Below are 21642 nucleotides of genomic sequence, written 5' to 3' on the forward strand. Positions count from 1 at the left end.
GATATGTTATTTTTTTCTGACACACATTAAAAATAAATATAAAATTATTAAAAAAACATGTTTGGGTACCACCAAAACTCATCTCACCTACTACTTGTAGTCTGGGGGAACCAAAATTTAGACCCACTTCACTTCTTTTGTAGTTTCCTTTATCTTTTCAGAACAAGAGAATAAACCATATCAAATCAGCCTGTTGCCCCAGCACGGCAAGGTGCTGGCCACATTTTGGCTTCTGTTGGAGAAAGTTTTCCAGGGGACATGACCTTCAGTTGACCCCTGAGCGGGAGGTAGGCAATCGGAGGCTCACCACCCGCTCCCCTGTCCTTGCAATGTATATTCCAAACACCGTTCTGGCACTAGGAGTCTGCTTCAAGGATGCAGCCTTGAGAGAGCAAAGTGCTATTAAGACCATCTGGACGATTTACTACTGACCCCTATTGCAGGTTGTGTGTAATATAAACTTGTAAGATTCTGGCAGGCAGGTACACAGATCCACTTGCCTTGCAGGGCCAGGGCAGGCCTTGTAAGTTCTCTTGCTTATTACCCCACCACCCACCCATCTGGAGACATCTGCCTCCTTCTTTGGTCTCTCCTTGCCCTCTGTATATGGGGGTCCAGTTTTGATCCCCCCACCGCACCCCACCAGCCCCCAGGTAGCTCTTAAGATTTCCAACCAACAGCTTCTGTGTCATCTCTTTTCTTTTTTCTCAAGGCTAACAGGTGCTAAGAAACCTTTCTGAAACCCTAAAAGTCACCCGATGAGGACTATTAACAATCAACGCCTTCCGGTGAGGGCCACAACTCAGTTTTATTTGTAGAGCTGAGTATAGACTGACGTGGGCTGCAAGTCCTGGTGAGCAAACCTCCATTGTAACATCGCTCCTTCCCCTTAATTGTTGGGGAGTGTATGTTTGCAGGCTCCTTGCAGATCATGCTGAAGACTGAGATGATTAAGCCTACAGCAAATGAGATTCTTCCTTAGATATTAAAAGTGCCTGTGTTGTAAATAATGTCATAAACTCTTTCAAAGAAAGCACTTTCCTGAAGAGCTGCATTTTAATTTCAACACATTTGCATAAATTCATTTGGGTAGTGGGGGGGTGGTCTTTGATGATGATTTTTCATTTTCTATGAACTTGACAGGTGTTTCAATTAGGAAGTGAATAAACACCCCCTCCCCACCCCCCACGCACACACAGCACCCCTCCCCACCAGGAACTCTGAGAGAAATGCATTCTCAACCACATGTTCTAAATGGGGCATGTTCTCAACAATCACACATCTATTAGGAGGCAGTGACTCTATTTACTGACTTGACATACCCAGAGGAAAGTGGCTTTCTTCCTTTAAAGAGTAAAATGAACCTGATTCTCCCTTCTTACACATATTTTTCAAAGGTTTGGGAAATGGGTGTGGGCAATATTCCAGAGGGGCAGGTGGGAATAGGAAGGGAATTTGGTTTAGTTGAAGTTCGCAGGGATAGTGGTTTAAAGTTTGGGATCTGGCAGATAAGCCATGAAGGGTCAGTCTATCAGGTTGGCTTCTTTCTGAAACAGGTTCCCTGCACTCTCCTGTGACAAAGAGGGGGCAGTCTCTGTTAATTAAAGCCAGGAACAGCAACCAGGGTGAGTCTCCTCTGAGGACTGGACTCAAATGTTCTGGTGACAGGCAATATTTTACAGAGATTGGAGACAGATTCTAAAAGGGACTTTTCTGTCTAGATTTTGTCTGTTTTCACTTAGGTGGGTTTTTGTTGTTGTTCTCTCTCTTTTTTAAAACCAAACTTAGAAGTGGCTCAACACCCCCAACTCTTGTGGGAAGGTGTTTGTGACCTATTCTCCTACCAGGCCCTTGCCCTAGGCTCCCAGCCTTGAGGCTTGCTGGGAGGTGCCTGGGTGGGGTGTGGTGGGGGTGGGCAGGCACGAAAGCAGAGGTTAGGAGTCTGGCATTCTCCACCCAGCCCTGGCTTTCCCATTTGCTGACCATGTGACCTTGGGACAAAGCCCTTAACCTCTCTGAGCCTCAGCTTCTCAGACCTTGGTAGGCCTGCTGGAAGAGTCCTTTCTGATTTTGATTTAGTGCCTAGAAACATCCCAATCCCTCTGTGTGATCCTGACAGCAGAAACTCCATTGTCTGTCCCTGTTGTACGCATTCCTTTCCTCCCTTGGTTTAACACCAATGATCTTGCGTAAAAGCTTAGTAAATTCATCAAAAGAGCCTGTAAATAGTTTTTGAGTGTTTCTCATGCTTCTGGCTACTGTAGGTGCTGGGAGATCTGCAGGAGTCAAGGCCCCTTTCTGCCCTGGAGTTTACCGTTCAATGTGCGGAGACGGGCAAAAACCAAATATATAATGTAATGTCAGATGGACAGAGAGTCTAGAGGCCTATTTTAGGAAGGCACTACCTGCGATGGTTAGAACACAGACCCAGGAGTCACATTTCTTGGGTCAAATGCCAACTGTGTAGCGTCCTTGCTGCGCTAGTCTGGTGGGCAACTGGTTTAACTGCTTTGAGCCTCAGTCTCTCCCTCTGTTGTGTGGGCCTGGTAATAATATCTAGAGATAGAGTTAAATGAGATCAGTCACTCCAGTCGTTTAGCACCTATTCCCAGATTGTCTGCGAGATCCTAGGCACTGCTTTGAGCATCTGTGAGGAGGTGACTTTAGAAGAGGTGAGCTTAGTGGGTATGTTGTAAGCATCAAATAAATGTCAGCTATCATTAGCTCTCACACACCAATGCTTGTGTTTGCAGAGGCTCACACAGTGGTGGTGGGTGTGGGTCTACAGACATGCCACACTCCCCTATTTCGGGAACCTCATTCGGAGGCTCTGATGAATTTAGACTAAACAATCTCACACCTTGTCCAGGTGGGTTTGGGACATAATACAGCCTGCGATTCAATGAGTCTCTGAGGGCTGGCCTACTCCTGGGTATGCTGGGTCAGTGTTGGCCTGGTTCATTTTTTGCTGGAACAGGGTCGTTCTATGCTAGTCTTTTGGAAGACAGGAGGTGGTGACATTCTTCCAAGAGAAGGCACAATTAATTACCCAAGCTCCCTGTCATTTTGAGAAAGCTTGCAATAGAGTCCAATAACCACCTCCCCAACCATGCTGTTTCAGTTAAAGAGAACCCACTATATCATTTTCTATGTGGCCCAACTTTTTGGTGCTTTGAAAATGAAAATGCCCCGAGAAGCCCCTGACTGAAGCCCAATGGAGGGGGTGGGATGGTGGAGACATCATTTCCCTCCAAACCGCCCAGCTGACTGCAAAGTGTATACTTAGTTAATGCAATTAAAAAAACACAAAAAACAAAAAAACGACGCAGTGGCGTGGGAGATCTAACTTCGGTGTAGCGGCTTTGGTGCTAATCCTGTTTTGGGGGCTATTGGAGTCAAATTCAAGCAGAGGAAAGAAGTGGGAGAAAATGAGAGAGGGCCGACGGATGGCTGGAATCGGCTGGGTGGAGATGGCAGATTTGTAAATGCTGACGGGCGACGACCGGAGGCTGGAAGCAAGGCCGGACTGCGCCACATCGGGTGAGAATGTCTAGGGGCTCCGCGAGCACAGGGAGCACAGGGCCAGCCGACTCCGGAGACCCAGGCGCGGGCTCCAGGCGTGGGAGGGTGGCTGAGGCTAGGTGTCCAGGCCTTCCGCTGCACCGGATGTGGGCACGCAGAGGCGGCGCGGCGGTGTGCCCTCCTAAGGAACGCAGAGAAGGCCGCCGCCAGGTCCTAGAGAGACAGAAGTGGCAGGTCCTGGGGCCTGGGAGAGTCCCAAGGAAAGACCCTCCGGGACGTGGGACGTGCCCCTGCCTGGGCCTGGTCTGCTGCCTCTCCCTACCCCCTGCGCTTCTTTGACTTCAGTTCCTCCCACGGCCCTCTCCCGGGGGTGCTTACCCCGGGGCCAGTGGCTTGCCACCCCGCCTTCCCAGCTAAGCCTTGGTCCTCCGCAAATCCCAGGGAGTAGAATCATCTGGGCGCGCGCCTGGCTAGAGGGAGCAGTCGGGGTAAGGGAAGGGCGAAGCGAGCTGAGGCGGCCCCGGGCACCATGGAGGGGCGATCCTGGTCAAACTGTGCCCCAGTCTGCCTTGGAGTGGAAACCACTTAGTCTGTCCCCACCTAACCCCTGCGAGTCCCCCCTTCCCTGGAGGACAGATTCGAACCACAGCTCTTGCAGACTCACGCCTGAAAAAGCCACGGGCTGAGCCGCCTCTTAGCCAGGAACAGGTCTGAGCCGCGCCTCCCTCCCGGAGAGGGCGCGGGAGGTCCCGCAGCCATCGTCCACCTGCTGGGAAACCCGAGCCGTGCCTTCAGCCCCAGTGGCTGCCGAAGCTCCCTAGTCCCCGCCCGTTAGCCTAGCTCGGCGCCGCACGCCCCCCAGTCACCTGTTCCGCGCCCCCGCCCCTCTCGAGCTCGCGCTCTTCCCTCCCCCCCTTTCCTCCTGCCCTCCCTTCATTCCACAAGCGTTGCTGGGCTCTCTCCAGGGCACGTGGCGAGCTGGAGAGGTGGGAGGGATCCTGAGAGCGGGCGCAGGGCGGCTAGTCCGGAGCCGCTGGCCTAGACGAGGCGCGGCCAGACCAGCTCTCCGCCGCCCTCTGGCCCCCGCCTCTCCCCGTAGCCGCCCGGAGCTGCACCCAGCGGCTCATCCTCCCCCACTCATCCTCCCCCCGCCCCGCCAGGCGCGCTCCTCCCCGCCCGGCCCCTCCCCCTCGGCGTGCGGCGCGCGGGAGGCGAACGCGGGCTGAGCCCAGCGCAGCTGCCCGAGCCCCGCGCAGCTGCCTGCCTGCCGCGAGAGGCGGCGGCCCAGCGGCCGAGCCCAGGCTGGGAGTCTTGGTTCGTCGCGTCCTCCGGCTGCTCCTCGGCTGCCTCCTCACCGAGCTGTGCGCCCGCGGGTGCCCGGCGCAGGAGCGAGCGGGGCACGGGCAGCTGGCACAGCTGGGCGGCGTGGTAGTGCTGGCCCGGGGGGGGGGGGGGACACCGCTCCGGGGCCGCTTGGGGAGAGGCCGGCGAGGGCGCGGGGGTCTCAGACGAGCCCCCTACCCGAGCGCCCACCCCGGACTTCTGCCGGAGCTACTTCGATGTATGGGCCAGTGGGACCAGCCGTTCACTCGGGAGACTTCTTCTGCTGCGGGACTTGTGACTTCCGGTTCTGCCGCCTGTTTTACAAGCGGGACTGAGGCAGAGCACCTGCACCAAGCACGACACTCCGCTGTGGCTCGACACCCGCAAGCCACCCCCCGCCCCGCGCGCAAGGACGACCCCCTGCACCACCCCACGAAGGACAAGACCACCCTGATCCTTTACATCGTCTGCGGGGTGGGACGTCATTGGGCTTGTAGGCATCTTCACCAAGCTGGGGCTGGAGAAGGCGCCCGGGCGGCAGAGGGAGCACATGTCCAGGTGGGCTGCAACCCTTTCCCCCCATCCCCCGCCTCCCCTCCCGGCGCCGCTCTCCCTCTACCTTTCCTCTTCCTTCTCCACCTTTCCGTGGGCAGTGGCGCGTCCCCCACCGCCCGCACCTCCGCTGGGAGAGGTCGCCCGCGAAGCCAACTTTCGCTCCGAGCGCGGAGAGGGGGCGCTGGGCTCCGCACGGGTGTGGACTTGAGCGCGTGTGTGTATGTGGGGGGTGGTCTCTTCCCACCCTCCTTCACCCTCTCGCCGCCCCCTCCCGCCTAGGATTGAGGCGGATCTGAGACACACACAGCCCGGGAGCCCACGGCCCCCGGAGTCTTGGGTTTTGGCAAGGGGTCTACCCCTCGGATTCCAGATGCTAGTTTCTAGGTAAACAGGGCAGGCGGGCCCTGAAGGGAAGGAGGTGTGTGTGAGGGAGGGAAGGGGTGTGTGCTGCCTGCAACTCACTAGGCTGGCGAAAAGGAGGTGGAGAGAGAGAGGGGAGGGCGAGAACAAAAGCCTTGCCTGGAGCGGCCGCCTCTCTCACTGAGCTGCCGGGTCCCTGGAATTAGAACCTTGGTTGCCTCCCCGCCACCCGGACCCCTCCCCGCTTTCCGCTGTCGCCACTTCTCCCTGTTGGGTGGCAGGGCCTCTGCCCCGCGCTGCGCCCCTTGCAGGGGTTGGCGCGGACTCCAAGGGCGGGAGCCCCCCTCCTGCCCCCTGATTCCTCAACTTTCCTTCAACTTTCCCTCAACTTTCATTATGCAAGTCCTAGTGGGAGCGAGTTGCAGCAGATGGGAGAAGGCATTTGGGGATTAATGGAGCGATTCTCCTTTTGCTTCTTGAAAAAGTGTCTAAATTGATTCGCACAACCCAGTAACCTTGTAGGCAGAGGACACAGCCACCGGGAAGCAGCCCCCAGACGCGACGCAGGCCAGGGTTGGCGTGAGGTCTGGGCGGGCGGGGTTGGAGAGCGACCGGCCGTCTTGGGACAGCTGGATGGCCGGGCGCTAGCTAGCTGGATCTTGCCGAATGTGGGCAACGGGGTCTCCATATGCCCCCCCACCCCCCTACACACAGACACACACCCTCCCCACACCTCCGGCGGGGGCCCATGTGTGCTCGCGTGGATGCACCAGCTCCGTGCGCCTGCCTAAAAAACCTGAACAGAGACCCACCCAAAATAGGCGAAGGAACATTACCAACTCACTAGTAATTATTATCCATTTATACTCCGAGTATCCGATGATTCCCACCCCACCCCCCAAGAGGGGAGGGATTTCGGGCAAGAGGTGAGGAAGTTCCTCTTGGTTTGGGTCAGCAGGGAGGTGTGGGGGGATGTTGGCATCTTGAAGCACAAAAGTTAGGGGCGCCTGGGTGGCGCAGTCGGTTAAGCGTCCGACTTCAGCCAGGTCACGGATCTCGCGGTCCGTGAGTTCGAGCCCCGCGTCGGGCTCTGGGCTGATGGCTCGGAGCCTGGAGCCTGTTTCCGATTCTGTGTCTCCCTCTCTCTCTGCCCCTCCCCCGTCCATGCTCTGTCTCAATCTGTCCCAAAAATAAATAAACGTTGAAAAAAAGTTAGCTTCGAGGGGATTCAGGAAACTCTGACCAACTGAGAGAGCAACACGCTGGCCCCGCCTACCTCCTGCACCCCCAAGATGCCCTGTCGCCAGCCCCACCGGCGGGGGTTTCGCTTCCCCTCAGTCCCTGCGAGTCCCTGTAGCTTCCCGGGGTCTGGGTTAAGGTGAAGGAAGAGTACCGAGGCAGGACTGCGGCCGGCGACAACCTTGCAGATTTGGATACTCTGCTGAAGTATCCACTGAGCCTTTCCCTTGCAAACCAGCGCTTCCAGGAGCCCCCCTGAGTGTTTGGGTGGGGGGTGGAGGAGGGTAGGAAAGGCGGGAGAAGGGGAGGTGGGAAGGTGGGAGCTGAGCTAAAGGTGGGCGGCTCCCTTGAGCCTGTGGTGGGGGATGGTGATGTGTGATCTTCAGGCTTTGTGTGACCTGGGTATTCCTGTTGAGGCAGCGCTCCACCGCCCACTCAAGGGCCCAGGAGGGACTCCTGTTCCTGTCCTGCCACCTTGAAGCTCTGTCTGGAGAAAAAGAATCCCCCCAGCTTAGTCGGTTGCAGCCACTTCTGCAGGGACCAGGAAAGGGCTGCTTGGGGGCGGGGGGGGGGGGGGGGGTGGAATCTCGGGGCATCCACGCCTCTGATAACAGCCTGGACACAAGACTCTCCCGGGACACAGTTGGGCAATTCCAGAATGTGGTCGAAGTACATTCTCTTGAAGAGAAATGATGGTTGATTTTTTTTTTAATTTTTTTTAACGTTTATTCATTTTTGAGAGACAGAGACAGAGCACAAGTGGGGGAGAGGCAGAGAGAGAGGGAGACACAGAATCTCAGCAGGTTCCAGGCTCCGAGCTGTCCGCACAGAGCCCGACACAGGGCTTGAACTCACAGATGGGGAGATCATGACCTGAGCTGAAGTCCGAAGCTTTACCGACTGAGCCACCCAGGCCGCCCCTGATAGTTGATTTTTATTGGCAGTTTCCCCTGTGTGGTTTTCAACCCCAGCTGCTGTTTAGCACCACCTGGAGTGCTTTAAAAAAGAAACCAAACCAAAATAACCCTGTTGCTAGGGGCCGCCCTGGGCAATTTAGATCAGGATCTCTAGGGTTGCTGAGTCTGTGTACTTCTGTAAAGCTCTCTGGGCTTTCCAGTGTGTGGCCAGTTAATATTACGGAAAAGGAAGGAACATTTGCCAGGCACACTGCACTGGAGGGGTGTGTGTGTGTGTGTGTGTGTGTGTGTGTGTGTGTATACATACACACTCGCGTGCATGCGTGTGCAAACACTCCTTTAGTGTGCGTGACCACCTTAGGAGACAGGTGCTATCAGTTCCCACTTATAGATGAGAAAATCATGGCTCAGGTTGAGTGGCTTCTCCAAGGTCACCCGGTTAGTCATAAAACTGCAGTCCCCAGCCCCCTGATTTCAACCGTGTTTTCAGTTTGAGTGAGTTTTGGGTGGGGGTGGGGTTGCATATTCCCGTGTTCTGTCCGGAAAGGGAAAGATTCCGGGTCAGTAAAGGTCTGGAATGTGCCCCAGAAATCTGCAGGTAACAGCCTCCCTGAATGGCGCTCAAAAGTGGCCTACGCGTTTAAGGAAGGCTGTTCTTGAGTTTGGGACTATTTCAGTCTTGGAGATGGATGCGTTAATCCAGTGCCACTTTGGTTGTGTGTTTTCTGCACATATTTCTGCTTTGTGTATTTGTGGTGCTGGGGGCTGCCCCAAGGACCGTCCAAATGCATGTTGCACTGTGTATGCAGTTAATCATTTCAAGTCCCAGCCACAGGTCAGGGGGTACCTGGGTGGCGAATACCCAGCCACCTGAGAGCTTCCTGGTGAAATTAACATCTCGGCCACAGCCTCTTAATTTATTTTGTCTTGGGCTGTGCGGGTCACTGAGATGAAGGGTTCATTCTCATTTCATCGGAAGGCACCCCCACGTCACCAACTGCTTCTGGTGACCCGTGCACTTGTGGTATCCCAGAAGAGGCCTCTGTGATGTCAGTTTTCAGACCCAGAGTCCTAGGCATGTCAGCTGCTCCTTTCTGGGCTGACTGGTACCTGAAAACAGGAGAAAGTCTCTAATTCCAGGAGCTGCGGGGGTCTTGCCCACGATACAGGCAGAGCTTCAGAGACCCTGATTCACCAGCCACAGCAGCGTTATATCCTGCCCCTCTGTATCAGAACAAGTGACTGCAAACAGTGGCCAGCTGTGGTTACCCAACCACACAGACATGTTTTGTTTCGTCTGCAAGGTATTGCTATTTATGTATTCTTTTTAAAAAAATTTTTTAATGTTTATTTTTGAGAGGGAGACAGAGCATGAGCAGGGGAGGGGCAGAGAGAGAGGGGGTGGGGGGAGACACAGATCTGAAACAGGCTCCAGGCTCTAAGCTGTCAGCACAGAGCCCAACACAGGGCTCAAACCCGGGAATGGCGAGATCATGACCTAGGCCAAAGTCAGACGCGCAACCAACCAAGCCACCCAGGCGCCCCTATTTATGTATTATTTTTATTTTTAAGTTTCTCTCTCTCTCTCTCTTTTTTTTTTTTTTTTTCAACGTTTATTTATTTTTGGGACAGAGAGAGACAGAGCATGAACGGGCGAGGGGCAGAGAGAGAGGGAGACACAGAATAGGAAACAGGCTCCAGGCTCTGAGCCATCAGCCCAGAGCCCGACGCGGGGCTCGAACTCACGGACCGCGAGATCGTGACCTGGCTGAAGTCGGACGCTTAACCGACTGCGCCACCCAGGCGCCCCTCTCTCTCTTTTTTTTAACTGAAACATTTTACACATACAAAAGACAAAACTTGAAAGAAGGATAAAAATGTCTTTAGGGTTTTTCACTCCCAGTACGACTGCCATTGGGACGGCTCATTCTTGGTTGTGCGAAGCTATTCTGTGCATTGTGACAGTTAAAAAAAAAAAAAAAAGTCCTCAGTCATAGCCACATGTCATCCGGGCGTAGAATCACCCTCAGTTGAGAGTTACTAATCTAGGCCACACAATGATGAGTATTTTGTCATATCTGCTTTAGTACACACTCTATATTTTCATTTTCTCTCTCCCTTCCTCCCTCCATTTCTTTTTCCTTTGTTTCTTGGCCGAAACATTTGAAAAGAAGTTGCAGACGTGGCACTTGGTCCCTAAATACTTCAGCGTGGATCGCCTAAGAACAAGGACATTCCCTCACACAACACAGTCCCAGGATCACACTCAAGAAGGACAGAAACTCTGTGATACCATCAAATAGCCAATCACGGTAACATTTTCCTGGTCGTGCCACAAATGTCCTCTGGAGCTTGGGCTTCCAAACTCAGATCCAGTCAAGGCTCACTGCATCTGAGCTGTGAAATTTCTTCAGTGTCTGTTATATATTGTGTTTTAAACCCAACTTAGAACCAAGGAGATTTCACATAGAAATCCCAATTTCTGACTTCTCTTGAGAAATTGGTAGAACTGACAACACCCGACATGCATTTTCCCAGGGAAGCTGTTGGTTGCCTCCCAGGGGTGACTTCCCTCTTTAGGAAGCTCTCAGGTTCACCTCCTTCTCCACCCCCACCCAGTTCCCTTAGTGCTGGTCCCTGCAGTGCCTGGAGACGCAGTCAGGCCGATCTCAAGTCAGATGGCCGGAGATTTCCATCCAGCCTGGCCACTTGAGAGTTGTGTGGCCTTGAGAAAGTGACTGCACCTCTTTGAGTTCTAGGTTCTTGTCTGTAAAATGAGACCATGGTGATCCCTATGTCCTAGGCTTGTGTGAGGGTTTCACTGAGACTGGGCTTGGGAGGCCCTTAGCACAGGACCTCTTGACGGTCACTGTTCAGCAACTTTTGTCCCTTTGCCATCACCCTTATTACTGGAGTTTTCTACCCCTTACCTGCCAAAGGGGTACCTAGCCCTCGCTCTGTTATATCTTTTTAGCTGTGTGACATTGGTCAAGGCACCTAACTCCTTCAGAGTTAAGCAGCGGAGGGTGACAGGTTCAGACTAGGAGAGAAGACCCAGGTATGGCCACCCTGAATGCCTTGCAAAGTGTTGGCCTGGGTGATATTAAAGAACTCTTGTCCAGCCTGCTATTTTGCTGTGAGCTTGGGTATAAATTCTCCTTTAATTTCAGGTCCTGCCCCAGTGAGGCAGGCCTTAGGACAGTGTGCCTGTGCCTTTGAAGAGGCACAGATTTCTTTCTGTGAGGATGAACAAGGCCCTGGGGCATGGAGGAGTCAGACTTCCAACCTGGACAGTCTGAGGCCAGGGCACAGGTCCTTGACCACTAGGCTGCACGGCCTTTGAGCGGACACGTGCAGGACTTCCGTGCTCTCAGATCACAAAGAAGTGCTTGCTGTTCTGCAAATGGCAACACGTGCAGGGGGGCCAGTTCCAGGAGCCGCTGTAAGACCAAGACCAGGAGTGTTTCCTGCATCTGCCCCTTCCAGGGCCAGTGCCCTTGGAGGAGGCATTGATGAGAAATGACCTTGGGGGCAGGAATGCCTGTTTAACGCTCCATATACTTGAGGCCGGGAGGGAACACATGCCATTATGTTGCCCACCTTCAAACAGAATCAGAAATCCAAGTGGCACATTACACAGCACAGTGTCCTGGGTGCTTTTCAAACACAATTCAGAAGAGCTGGAGTCCCTTCTAAAGAAGTGACATCAAGCGATAAATGTCTTCCCTTCTTTTGCCTTTTCTCTCTCCCTCCTGCTTCCCCTTTTTCCTGCATGTCTGTGGTTACCCTCTGGCTTTGACCAGCTCCCCAGTCTGGAGAAACTCTTGCAGGCACGTCTCCTTGCCCATGGAGTAGTCTGTCTATGTCCTTTTTCATGGCAGGTTACTTCTCTTTGGGCAATGGAGTCCTTGCATTTTAGCAGTCACCTTCAGTGGGATATACTTTACACAATAAAAAGCACACGTTTTAAGTTTAAGTGTGGTTTGAGGAGCTTTGCCCGTAACCACCACTCCAGAAAGTTACCTCCTGCCCACAGCCCTTGAGATCTTGAAAGACTGAAAGATGCTTCTGGTACAAGAGAAAATGCTCCGGAATCCTAGTCAAGTGTTTAAATGTCAGAACACGGTTTAGACCTCGGGACTCCTGGAAGCTTTGAACCAAGATGAGGAGGTTCTGAGCTCTGTTTGGGAATGTTGGGGTCTTTTATTTGCTGGCTGTAATTGAAAAGTGAAGGAACGCCGTATTCTCTTTTTGTTCCTCAAATATGTCAAGCTCATTGCTACCTTGGAGCTGTTGTGTTGGCTTGGATTGAATTATCCTCCCTCAGACCTCACATGCTGGCTCCCTCGCTGTTGAGATCTCCGCTCTAGTCTGAGAAGTCGTCCCTGACGACCCAGGCTCAGTTACCACTATCCCCCCACCCCAGCCCCTACCAGCCCATTGCTTGGTGTTACTTGCTTCATTTCACATTACAGCCTAAAATTAACTTATTAATTTCCTGGTTTGCTACTTGATTATCCGTCTCTTTACATTACTGTCCACAGTAAGAAGTGCGGGGACACTTCTCAAATTTCTTCTACTGTTGTATCCTCAGTGCCTAGAATAGCATCTGGCACAAAGGGATTCTGGGTTCTGACATCCCAGTTTACAAAAAAAGTATCTCCTCTTTCATTCATTCATTCATTCATTCATTCACATATTCATTTAATTGATATTTATTGAGCACCTATGGCATACCTAGCACTGTTTTGAGAGCTATAAGAGAGTAGTGACAGTACAGACACAATCCCTGCACTCAAAGAATGCAGTCAAATGGCCCAAGACAAGTAACACACAAGTACATCTAGAAGGAAATTGACACTAAATTGAACCTTATGAAATTGCCAATATTCAATCATTTTTGACTACAAAAAATGGCAGTGTTTCAACCTAATTGTTCTGAACTGGGACAAGTGATATCAAGGAAAAGTATAGTTTCTTTAGTAAGGTACCTGTATTAGTTAGGGTTCCCCAGAGAAAGAGAACTCTATTTATATATACATATATGCAGTTGAAGGCTGTCAGACAGGAAAATTCCCCTTTACTCAGGAGAGGGTCGGCCTTTTGTTCTGTGCATGCCTTCAACTGATTAGACGAGGCGTACCCGAACAATGGAGGGCAATCTACTCAGTCTGTTGAATGTCAACATTCATCTCATCCAAACGCACATTCTCAGACGCATCCAGAATGACCTTTGACCAAATATTTGGGCACCCTGTGGCCCAGTAAAGCGGACACTTAAAAGTAACCATTATAGTTCTTTTAGGGACTTAGTACTCAGAGTGTTTCCTGTGGAGCAGCCTCATTTTCATGACCTGGGAGCTTGAGCAGAAGAATCTTATGCCCTGCCTCAGACTTACTGAAATAGAATCTGCATTTTATCAAGGCCCCTAGGTAGCATGAATGCACATCGTTTGAGAAGCACCCAAACTAGGTGCCACAAAGAGATGGCAAATCCTTGGGAATTTTGTTTGGTTTACAGCACACAGTTGGTGATTTCCATGGTCTTATTTATGAAGCTTTATGGACACGTATTGTCACATGTTTTTTAGTATGTACCCTAATCCATACACATTTGTTGTACTAATAATACCAGCGAACAGTTATTAGGTACATTATAAAGCATACATAATAACACATTTTAAACTGAGCTGAAGGTGCAGTCAATGTTATTTTAAAATTTGTTTGTAAGGATGATGATGTCATGGAATCATTAGCTAATGTCAAAGCACGATATATGTTGAGGAAGAAACTTACCATTAATAAACAGTCCATATATTGAATATTTTACAGGAGAATTTTGATTATTCTTGGCTGACTTTGCTTTGATCTGAATAGGACATCGTTGTTTTTAACCTTGTGACAAGCTAGCTGTTGAAGAGAAGGGGAGAGTTGACGCAATTGTTTTCTTTTTTTTTTTTTTAAATGTTTATTTATTTTTGAGACAGAGACAGAGCATTGTAATGCCCGAGGTCGCGAAACCCCCCACAAGAGACCACCAGAGTCGTAAGTCAAAGCCAAGCGGCAAGCCAACCTGGACCTCCCCGCACTCGTTGCCGGTGACGCTAAGAGGCCCCGATCAGGGTTGGTACAGCGGTTTTTTTTTTGTTTTGTTTTGTTTTTAATTTTTTTTTCAACGTTTATTTATTTTTGGGACAGAGAGAGACAGAGCATGAACGGGGGAGGGGCAGAGAGAGAGGGAGACACAGAATCGGAAACAGGCTCCAGGCTCTGAGCCATCAGCCCAGAACCTGACGCGGGGCTGGAACTCACGGACCGCGAGATCGTGACCTGGCTGAAGTCGGATGCTTAACCGACTGTGCCACCCAGGCGCCCCAGTACAGCGTTTTTATAGACAGAGACAAATAGCATAGGGGAGGTTTCAGATTATGAGGGGCCTGATTAGTTGATTTTAAAGTAAGGACATTTGTTGTTCTCTGATTGGGCGTTCTTTGTTTGTCCTTTGGCGGGAAGGCTTTGTCCGTTACTTGTGGCGGGAGAAAAAGGGGGAAGGGGGAAGGGGAGGAATGTGTTAAGCAAGCAAGATTACAGAAGCGAGAAAATGCTGGTTAGTAAGTATTTTTGTAATCTTGGGGTATAGCAAACTAAGTCTAGAAAAATTTAACGGTGCTCACATCGAACAATAGGCAAGACATACAAAATTTTAAATTCATTCTCTACAAGCATGAACGGGGGAGGGTCAGAGAGAGAGGGGACACAGAATCTGAAGCAGGCTCCAGGCTCTGTGCTGATAGCTGTTCGACGCGGGGCTCGAACTCACAGACCGTGAGATCATGACCTGAGCCGAAGTCGGAAGCTCAACTGACTGAGCCACCCAGGCGCCCCTGACGCAATTGTTTTCTTGTGCTTCCTCTATCAGTATTTTCTTCAACCTGTGGTTCTGTGAGGGCTGGGGTGAGGAGTGGTGGTGAAGCCATGCTTAGTGATGGTTAGCCTTGCTAACCCTGGATAATGCATCTGCATATCTCCTTTTGGCTCATAGCTGTAATATGTGCAACATACCCCAGTGAGGGTGCCACTGCCAGTCACTGTTCTTGGTCTGAGCTTCCTGATTCTCACTGTCTGACGTGGGCATCTCAAGTGAGGGTGCCAGCATCCATCCACATATTGCGTTGATTCCTCAGTTTATTTAAAAAAAAATTTTTTTTAAATTTTATTTATTTTTTACAGACAGAGACAGACAGAGCATGAGCAGGGGAGGGGCAGAGAGAGGGGGAGACACAGAATCCGAAGCAGGCTCCAGGCTCCGAGGCATCAGCACAGAGCCTGATGTGGGGCTTGAACTGATGAACCGCGAGATCATGAGCTGAGCTGAAGTCAGACACTTAACTGAGCCACCCAGGCACCCCTGATTCCTCACTTTAACAACTAAAGACCATACACAGGAGTTCTCACGTTTCCTGTCCTTATGCAGAGTCATTTTTTGTGGTGCTTAGAGTGAGTGGACTCTACTTTGATGACTGCTTTTCCAGGATATGGAGGCCTCTTAAGAACTCTCATCTCCATTGCATGCCCTGGGAAGGACTGCCTTGGGGAAAAGCATCCTTGGTTTTTGGGCTGGGTTTTCAGGAATTTCAGCCCTCTGGAGAAGCCCAGGGGTTACGCAGATAGTAGTGCTGACCAGGTTCGTGGTAGCTGCCCTGATAACCTACTTTGCTACTCTCTTGAAAGCCTGAATAACATGGAATTCTGGGGGGGAATCCTTAGAGAAACTGGTGAAACCTACGGCTTCTTGTTCCAGAAAAATGTACAATTTCCACTCAACACCCGCTGGGTCCAGGGACCCCCTGAAGCTCATGATGAAGAACCTGTTTAGAAGTGAAAAAGGCAAATCAGGTTTGGAGGGCCTTTCTTTACCTCAAACATTCCCTTTCCTGTAGCTTCCTTGAGTTTCAGACTCTGCTTACAGCAAAGGGTGAGGAACGAGGCTGAACTCCGATTTCACAGACACTCAGGTTTGTATCTCAGTCCCTGCAGTGATGCGTCAGGTGACCTTGAACAGTTTTTTAGCTCCATAAAACGGGTAGGATAATTCTCAGGGACATGTGCAACACTCCCATGAAGCAAACCCTACACACACTGGGCACACAGAAAACACACACACAGTTGTGGTCAGAAACACCCAAAGTGACAGCAAATTCACACATACAACCAATACACAGACACAAAACACAGATACACACAGATACTCTCACAGGGACACGTGTACCTGAGAGATACAGGTAATACAGTCACAGACACAGAGACTTGCACAGCAGATAATATGCTCATTCAGAGACACAGACACAGATACACATGCATACAGATAAACACAAGAGGACAACGATGAGGGAGCATAAGGCAAGCTGCCAGGCCTAAAACCCCCGCCCCCACCCCCAGGTGGGATATGTGTGATATCCCTTGGGCACTCCTGGCTGCCCAAGAACAAAGGAAAAGAAAAGAAAAACAAATGGTTAACAGAGATCATAGTCCTGCCTGCAGGGCCTGTCTCCATCTATTTACAAATACCTTAGTAAATCGCGAGAAAAAGGCAATGGTAATCTCCAGAAACCTATGGACTTGGTTTCCTAGAACCCCAGCAACATCCCTCCATAGTGATGTTGGAAACTAAGGCAGAAGGAAATGGCAGATAGGACTAAATTTCCTTAAAACCTGCAGCCCATTGACAAATACTTGAGGCCGGCAGAATGAAACATTTCTCCAGCAACTCCCTGTGTCTTAATGCTAATGCTTTGCTAGAGGGCAAACAACCCTAGTTTGACATTAGCTAGGCCTCCAGTAGCCTGGGAGTCTTATTTAGCATATGAAAGTCTCACTGGAAACTTCCCTCCCTCCAGCTCCATAGTATATAACTAGTCTCTCCTCATGGTGCTTGGGCAGCTCTTCAGCCAGGGCCACTGGTCCTGTCCCCGTGCTTTAATGAAATCACGTTTTTGCACCAAAGATGACTTCAAAAAATCCTTTCCCCACGAACCCCACTGCCACCCCAAAACCTCATCAGAAAACATGAAAACAGCCAAATAACAGGAAATTCATGTCCACAGTCAATATAACCACAGACACAGAACTCCAACTCACAGGTGCATGATGCAGATTACACACATGTGTGCAAGGGCATGCACACACACACACTCCAGGACAGCTCTGGCACCCCAGTGGAGGCCACTACAAGAAGGGGTGCACAGACCCTGGCATGACCTTTCCCATCTAAGTTGTCATGGAAGGGGGTGTTTTCCTGGTTCCAACCCTGTGCTGGGCATGTGCCCATGTCAGTGCCTTACGGAGGGTTGTGCCCAGGCCTGGATTCCAGAGAGTGGCCAGGATAGGGTGGCCACAGGGACAGGGGCACAGGGCAGAGACAGGGTATACTTAGAGTGGGGGTGTTGCATGGGACCAGGTCAGGTGAGGGAGACAGGCGAGTCTCTCCAGGATCCTTGGGGTGTGTCAAAGTGGGCCGTGCCTGCTCCCTCAGCAATAATAGCACTAATGGCATCATCAGGACTAGCATGTGACAGCACTATCATCACCACAGAGATGAATGACCAGCAACCTGAGGTGCAGGAGCCGGGCTGTGACCTTGCCATCTGGTTTGGCCTCAGCTTCTGAGCAGGCTGACCTGGAGCAAAGTGGGGCTATGGGGCCAAGCATCTTTGTGGCCCCTGCTCCCTCTGGAGTCCCCAGGCCCCAGCTTCCCACTCTCCCAACATCCCCTCCCAGACCCAAGTCAGCAGTGAGCCTTTTCTCAGCCTGGGTCCAGCCTTCCCCTTGAGGGCTCTGAGCCTGGTTCCCCATCTGTGCAAGGGGTTAGAGACGGTACTGCCGCTGGGTCCTGAGAAGTGATGTCTGCAAAGGCAAAGGCTTGGCACAGGCCTGAAACTGGAGGGAACTGAGGTTTTCACCTTTGTTGCCTTTAACAGCTGTGCAACTTTTAAGGCACCGGACTGGGAAGACTCATGCCCCAGGGAGGTGGTGACACTGATATCCACTAGTGCTCAGCCCGTGGCTTCCTCTTGTCCTCAGCACAGTTCTGGACACAGGCATGGACACTCCCATTTTGCTGTAGGAAACCAGCCCAGGCTCACACAGCTGTTAAGCAGCACACTGGATCTCAAACTCTAGGCTCCTGGCCCTGCCCCCAGGGGCCACGAAGGACTCCCCAGATGGGAGGCTGACATTGGCTTTGGGGACACTTTCTCACCTCCATGAATGATCTCACTTGTTCAAGGGCCCCCAAACTCTGTTCACTGCCTCCTCTTTCCCTGGTTCCTGCTCCAGTTACAATCAGGGTGATCCTGGCCACCCTTCATGGAATTCCCTAGGCCCCCTTATAGTCAGGGCCTCTCTCCCATTCACTTTTGGGCCAGTCGGACTCCACCCCCTCTGTAGCCGGCCTCTCCTTGTACAACCAGGACAGCCCAACTCTGGGGCTCTTTAGGCAGGCAGCAGGATCTAAAGGGAATGTAACACTATTGGTTTTTCACTCCTGCTTTGTTTTGGTTTTCGTTGTTTTGTATGGTTTCTTTATATTTAGGTTGGAGCCCTTGCTTTGCTATTTTAGCAGTGCCAGAGTGGTTCCTATTACAATAAATTTACATAAAAATAAAAGTGAGGGAATTTAGAGCAATGATTTTCAGTTGGGGAATCACTGAGTCAATCATGTAGAGAAACTATATAGGAAGCTCAGCTCAGGACAGAGCCCAGGAGAGATGATCACAGTAGGTTTATCTAGTCACCTGGGTCCCTGGCCTATGCCCACCCGCTTGGCCCTCCTCGCCCAGCAGACTTGGTGGTGTCAACAATCTGGGTATTGTCCCAGTTCCCCCAGGAGAGACGCTGATGAACTATTTCTCTTACAATGCTCTCATTCCTGGAGATTGCAGGAGATCCCTTGTGAGTCAGCTGGATTTCCCCTCACCACCCGCCCACCCCCCCGTATGGTTCATAATGTACAGCCCATGCCAATAGGTAGGAGGGTCACACAGATAAGTGACAGATCTACCACCGTTTGTGGTGTTAAAATGCCTAGGTCAACTAGAGATGAACAAACTTGTGGGGGTGATGACTGTGTTTGCTACCTTACTGTGGTCATGGTTTCATTGCTGCTTACATATGTCAAATATCAGCGTACTGTGTTCTTTAAAAAGGTGTTGTTATTCTATACAAATTATACGACACTGAAGCTGTAGGAAAGATGTAATAGGCAACACTGAGAAATTTTATATTGCTGACAAACATATTGCTTTGTTTGTTTGTTTTATTAATTTTTTTAAATCTTTTTTTATTTTTGAGAGAGAGAGAGAGAGAGAGAGACAGAGGGAGACACAGAATCCAAAGCAGGCTCCAGGCTCGAACCGCCAGCACAGAGCCCGATGCAGGGCTCCAACCCACAAACCGTGGGATCATGACCTGAGCTGAAGTCGGACGCTCAACCAACTGAGCCACCCAGGTGCCCTGCAGCTGTCTTTTAATAGTAAGAATTTGTAAGCCAATGTAAAATAGAAAAATTAAGAAAATGCAAATTTATAGTAGATAAGAAGTGAATGATTTCTAGTGTACACTCACGAAGTACCTGGGTAAAATCCTTTGGACTATCTCCAGACTATGCCCAAAAGTCACGAGGAGCGACATGATCAGGAAGTGAAAGAATTGTTGTCCCTTCTTTAGCTAAGTATGTGCAGAGTGTTGATTTCCTCAAAGCAAGAAGGGTTCTGAATGTCCTTAGGATGGTCCAAATATAATGAAATACCTGGTTCCCAGTTCCCAGTGTTTCACTCTGTCATTGAAAAGCAAAACTTGTACCCCTAGGAGAGTGAGAGAGGCAGACAGACAGGGACACCATAGAGATAAGTAGATTTCTTTAGATTGGCATGTACCAGATCCTTAGAGTGGGATCTGAAAAGTCCCAATAGTCAGGAATAACCCTTGCATTGAGGCAGAATCATTCCACATGGAAACCTCCAATCTAAATAGAAACGACTTTATTTCTTTTGAGACTATGAAGGAGGAAAATTCTTGATTGTCTTTATCAGAATTTTCCCCCTCTACCTAGGCTGCCTGTCACAGATTGGTTCAATTCTCTTGCCATACCTCATCTTTGAATTCTTCCATTAGCTAACTTGTCTTGCATTTGCCACCTCTGCATACTCATGGCCATTGACTTTGAGAACCTACTCTTATTGGCCCCATTGGATCTAATCTAGTTCAGCGTCAATTACTGATATCAGCAGCCAGACAGCTGCCAGATGCACCAAGAGTGCCCACAGCTGAAGGTGTTTTACCTTTGTGACAAGATGGCCTGTGTCTTTGGTGCATTTGAGCCCCATGAACAACCACTGTGCTGACAGCTACTGCTTTCTTTTAGACAGTGGCTAGTCAAAGACAGTGTATATTTCCCACCATTACACATTTTTGTGACCTTATCTCTGAGAGCTGAAGATGAAAATGTTATAGATTTCAGAGGCTACTTTCTAGACAGGTTCATTTGCACAAAATTAAGCTTGGTATGTGAATTAGTGTGAATTGCATCGTGAATGTTTTACTCCTAAAATGCTTCTAAGTCCAGTTTTTGTAGAATGAGATGTGTTCTGTTGTTTTGGTGACCATGTTCAGGAATTTTCTATTCTTTTAGAGATCAGTTTTCAGAGTTGCTATTGATTGCTTTTGGCACAATACCATGAAAGAGAAACATGAATTCCTTTCATAGGCTATTTGGAGATGTGTGTTCAGGTAACTTAAAATCCCAGATATTATCAAAATATACAAGGTCACCTGATTATGCAAATCTTTATGTGCCTCAGAAATCTCACATTTTGAGCTGTGATTCAGAATCAAAGTGAACAGTAAAACACCAAAAAGTGAAACATCATGTATAATTTATTTTTTTGGAAGAATAATCCCATATTATTATAATAGCAGTTGCCCGTTTCTCTCAGATATATCCGTTATATGTAAACATCTTTCTATAGAACAATCTCATTTGTATCTCTAGTACATTTTGTGTTTTTACTTCCTTCCATTCTTCAATGAATTTTGGGCATAGTCTAGAGATAGTCCAAAGGATTTTATCCAGGTACTTCGTGAGTGTACACTAGAAATCATTCACTTCTTATCTACTATAAATTTGCATTTTCTTAATTTTTATATTTTACATTGGCTTACAAATTCTTACTATTAAAAGACAGCTGCAGGGCACCTGGGTGGCTCAGTTGGTTGAGCGTCCGACTTCAGCTCAGGTCATGATCTCACGGTTTGTGGGTTGGAGCCCTGCATCGGGCTCTGTGCTGGCGGTTCGAGCCTGGAGCCTGCTTTGGATTCTGTGTCTCCCTCTGTCTCTCTCTCTCTCTCTCTCAAAAATAAAAAAAGATTTAAAAAAATTAATAAAACAAACAAACAAAGCAATATGTTTGTCAGCAATATAAAATTTCTCAGTGTTGCCTATTACATCTTTCCTACAGCTTCAGTGTCGTATAATTTGTATAGAATAACAACACCTTTTTAAAGAACACAGTACGCTGATATTTGACATATGTAAGCAGCAATGAAACCATGACCACAGTAAGGTAGCAAACACAGTCATCACCCCCACAAGTTTGTTCCTGCTCCTTTATAAGCCATCTGTCCTCTCACTCTTCCATGAGGAGATATTTGAGAGGGGTGCTTATAACCT

At 49.9% G+C, this 21642-nt stretch overlaps 1 protein-coding gene and 1 pseudogene across 2 annotated transcripts in view; both read left to right on the top strand.

The window, feature by feature from the left end:
* Positions 1-3666: 3666 nt before the first annotated feature.
* LOC123602195 lies at positions 3667-13842 on the top strand (annotated as a pseudogene).
* Positions 5293-21642, top strand: part of LOC123600590 — a 97728-nt gene continuing 81378 nt past the window's right edge. Inside the window, exons 1-2 of one of the 2 annotated variants that reach the window (XM_045482648.1) lie at positions 5293-5403; positions 10088-10291. The gene's annotated coding sequence lies outside the window, so the exon portion shown is untranslated. The remainder of the gene's footprint in view (positions 5404-10087; positions 10292-21642) is intronic. The other variant, XM_045482647.1, reaches the window with a different exon arrangement.

This window comes from Leopardus geoffroyi, chromosome D1, assembly GCF_018350155.1.
Source record: "Leopardus geoffroyi isolate Oge1 chromosome D1, O.geoffroyi_Oge1_pat1.0, whole genome shotgun sequence".
In the NCBI taxonomy this organism is placed as follows: Eukaryota; Metazoa; Chordata; class Mammalia; order Carnivora; family Felidae; genus Leopardus; species Leopardus geoffroyi.